Consider the following 4,684-nt stretch of genomic DNA (forward strand, 5'->3'; position numbering starts at 1 on the left):
GGATATTAGCCCTTTGTCAGATGAGTAGATTGCAAAAATTTTCTCCCATTCTGTAGGTTGCCTGTTCACTCTGATGGTAGTTTCTTTTGCTGTGCAGAAGCTCTTTAGTTTAATGAGATCCCATTTGTCAATTTTGGCTTTTGCTGCCGTTGCTTTTGGTGTTTTAGACATGAAGTCTTTGCCCATGCCTATGTCCTGAATGGTACTACCTAGGTTTTCCTCTAGGATTTTTATGGTACTAGAACTTGATGTACCATATGACCCAGCCATCCCATTACTGGGTATATACCCAAAGGATTATAAATTATGCTGCTATAAAGACACATGCACACGTATGTTTATTGCAGCACTATTCACAATAGCAAAGACTTGGAATCAACCCAAATGTCCATCAGTGACAGATTGGATTAAGAAAATGTGGCACATATACACCATGGAATACTATGCAGCCATCAAAAAGGATGAGTTTGTGTCCTTTGTAGGGACATGGATGCAGCTGGAAACCATCATTCTTAGCAAACTATCACAAGAACAGAAAACCAAACACCGCATGTTCTCACTCATAGGTGGGAACTGAACAATGAGATCACTTGGACTTGGGAAGGGGAACATCACACACCGGGGCCTATCATGGGGAGGGGGGAGGGGGGAGGGATTGCACTGGGAGTTATACCTGATGTAAATGACGAGTTGATGGGTGCAGCACACCAACATGGCACAAGTATACATATGTAACAAACCTGCACGTTATGCACATGTACCCTACAACTTAAAGTATAATAATAATAAATAAATTAAAAAATATATATTCCATTCTAAAAAAAAAAAAAAAAAAAGAAAATTTACTTTTCCAGCCTGGGCAACATAGTGAGACCTCATCTCTACTAAAAATCAAAAATTAGCCAGGCATATTGACACGTGCCTGTAGTCCCAGCTACTCAGGAGGCTGAAACAAAAGGGTCACTTGAGCCCAGGAGGCTGAGGCTGCAGTGAGCTATAATCACAACGCTGCACCCAGCCTGGGCAACAGAGTGAGATGCTACTCAAAAAACAAACAAACAAAAAACCAAAAAATAACTTATATTTGAACCTCTTTTAGTCGGGCCACTGTGTTTTGAACTAGCCTTGCTTATATGGAAAGAAAGGAACTAGATTTTTTTTTTTTTTTTTGATAGGCTTCTAGAAGTTCCATATTTGTAAAAGAATTGTTACACGCTACCCCTCTTGTCACTTTGGCAGGGGTGGTACTTACAGTCAGTCAAACATCTAGCACATATCTGGGTATCTGAATGAGTAAAATTCTCTCCCTCGAGATGTAGTCTTAATACCTGACCAGACCTGGTTTTTCTAGAATTAGCTCTCAATTAGTATATTTAGTTTTCCAAAGACTATAGTTAGTTTCTTTTAACTTTGCATTTTGAAATAATTTTAGATTTACTCACGAGTTATAACTATAGTTCAGAAAGTTCATGTACACCCTTCACCCAGCTTCCCCTAATGGTAGCATCTCATCTTCCGGTACACTGATCAAAACTATCACACTAACATTAACATTAGCATCATACTAGTTACTAGACAATAGACTTTATTTAGACTTCAGTTTTTTTCACTAATGTTCTTTTTGTTGTTGTTCAAGATTTAATTCAGGATCCCATACAACATTTATAGATTGGTTAGTTAAAAAAAAAAAAAAAAATCCTACAAACAGGTTTCCTCTTAAGGAGCTGAAAGGGCAAGCTACTAGGTGTTCCAAACAATTTATGATCCTGAGCCACCCCACCCAGAAGGGAACTCCATCACTTCTGTACCAAAGTCCTTAATCCATGACACCTCATCACAGTTATTTTCAGAAAACATGTCTTACATTAGCACTTCTCACAGTAGTACAAAACGATTTGACAAGTAGGTTATTTTTAGCAACCAACATTATGAAGGTGACAAAATGAGAGATAGCCTTCCTAGTCTGCTTTCTATGCTTCGTTTTTCTTCAAATCATATATAAACTTTTCACTAGAAGCTGTAATATTTGACTAAAGCATAAATGCTGAGAAACACCCACACCAACAGGGAAGGGACTCTGCAACGTGTTTGGTTTGATTTGCCTAAAATTAATTATTGAAAACACAGAAAATTGGCCTGGTGCAGTGGCTCACACCTGTAGTCCCAGCACTTTGGGAAGCTGAAGCGGGGGGGATCACTTGAGGTCAGGAGTTTGAGATCAGTCAGCCAACATGGTGAAACCCCATCTCTACTAAAAATACAAAAATTAGCCGGGCGTGGTGGTGCATGCCTGTAATCCCAGCTACTGAGGAGGCTGAGGCAGGAGAATCACTTGAACCCGGGAGGCAGAGATTGCAGTGAGCCAGATCATGCAACTGCACTCTAGCCTGGGTGACAGAGTGAGACTCCATCTCAAAAAAAAAAAGAAAAGAAAAGAAAGAAAACTTACAGGAAACAAATAATTTTTGCCAGTTAATCTCAGTAATGGGAAGGGAAAGCAGGCCATGACATCCATGTATTTGTCAACAAATAATTGGATGATTAAGAATGACACCCATTAGGCCGGGCGCGGTGGCTCAAGCCTGTAATCCCAGCACTTTGGGAGGCCGAGACGGGCGGATCACAAGGTCAGGAGATCGAGACCATCCTGGCTAACACGGCGAAACCCCGTCTCTACTAAAAACACAAAAAATTAGCCGGGCGAGGTGGCGGCGCCTGTGGTCCCAGCTACTCGGGAGGCTGAGGCAGGAGAATGGCGTGAACCCGGGAGGCGGAGCTTGCAGTGAGCTGAGATCTGGCCACTGCACTCCAGCCTGGGCGACAGAGCGAGACTCCGTCTCAAAAAAAAAAAAAAAAAAAAAAAAGAATGACACCCATTACAAAATTAGCCGGGTGTGGTGGCACATGCCTGTAATCCCAGCTACTCGGGAGGCTAAGGCAGGAGAATCGCTTGAACCCAGGAGGCGGAGGTTGCAGTGAGCCGAGATGGTGCCACCGCACTCCAGCCTGGGTGACAGAGCGAGATTCCATCTCAAAAAGAAAAGAAAAAAGAATGACACCCATTTCACACATGCTATGTGCCAAGCAATTTGCAAAGTGTTTTATATATACATAGACTGTTTCACTAAATTGGTCACAGCAATATCCATGAGATAAGTGCTATTATTATCCTTATTTTACACGGAGAGGGGTGTAAAAAGAGCGTTTGAGAGGTCAAGTAACTTGTTCTAGATCACAGAGCATGTAAGTGATAGAGTCAGGATTCAGGCCAGGTCAGCCTGACTCCAAAACTGCTCTGCTTGGCCAGTATGCTATATCGCCTATGTAAGCACCTGCCATATTTCAGACACTGTGCTAGGTGTTACATATACAACAGTGACCAAGATATAGCACCTGTCCTCTTAAACCTTACAGTCTAGTTGGAGGAGACAGACTACTAAACAGCTTAGTATAGCCTTCTCTTCTTTGATATTCCTTGGCTTGGTTATGTATAAAGGTAATCAGTAAAGGCAAATGGTAAATACCAATATCCTGAAATACTTCAATTCCTTTTGTAGGTCCTCAGAGCAAAGGCCTCTCCCCTCCATGTATCATGAATGTCCCTAACAGTTACAAATGGACATGAGGATATTTACATGTTCCTTCATTGTGTGGCTCTGGGTCACATGTGGGCACTGCCACCCTGCTTAGTCTCCTTTGAAGAGAGACAATGAGAAACATAATGTGGAAATACATGTATTAATGAAATAGAATCATCTGATGGAAAATTTTTAAGTGTCAGACATAATAGCTGTATTTCATTTCAATTGTCCTTTTGCACTTACATTAATTGGCAAGTACTAAGGGAGCTTCATGACTGCACTTCATGGGCATGCCATTTTGAAATATATTCCTTAGGAAAGTGACAATGATTCCCCTGTAAGCTATAAATTTCCAATATGATTGTGAAGATAAAGGGTTGGGAGACTTACATCTCAACAAATGACAATCATTTTCTCCCTTCCAGCCCAAAAACAATCAAAGGGCATTATCTAATACCATCATACTGTGCTTCTCAATGCTGGCTGCGTATGGGAATCACCGGGGAAATTTTACTATTACCAACGCCTACGTCCCACCTCCAGCAATTGTGATGATTCAGTTGGTCTGGGCATGGTCCGCACTTGGAAGTTTGGAAAGATCCCTGGGAGATTTTAATACACATACAAGTTTGGGAACCACAGCCCTAATCAGAGGATCATAACCCTGATTGACTGCAAATTAGAATCACCTTAGGGATCTTTTAAAAATTCAGATACTTCGGCCACACCCCAGACCAATTAAATCAGAATCTCTGGAGGATCAAACCCCAGGAACTAGGAAGTGTTTTAAAAAGCTCCCTCAGGTGATTCCAATGATGTGCAGCCAAGGCTGGAAACCACCATAGTAGGTGAAACTCCAAATCTGAAAGGGCAATGACAAAATTTGCACTCATTGGTTCAGCAACTCTAAGATGAGCCTAATGGAAAGAAGCCCATTCTAGAAGGGCAGTGGGAAGCAGACTGAGGATAACTGTCCTACTTTAATATTAAAATGAGCTCACTTTTCTCTCACATGTATGAGAGTTAATTTTTTTTTTTTTTTTTTTTTTAAGACGAAGTTTCGCTCTTGTTGCCCAGGCTAGAGTGCAATAGCACGATCTCGG

This window comes from Macaca fascicularis, chromosome X (assembly GCF_037993035.2).
Source record: "Macaca fascicularis isolate 582-1 chromosome X, T2T-MFA8v1.1".
NCBI lineage: Eukaryota > Metazoa > Chordata > Mammalia > Primates > Cercopithecidae > Macaca > Macaca fascicularis.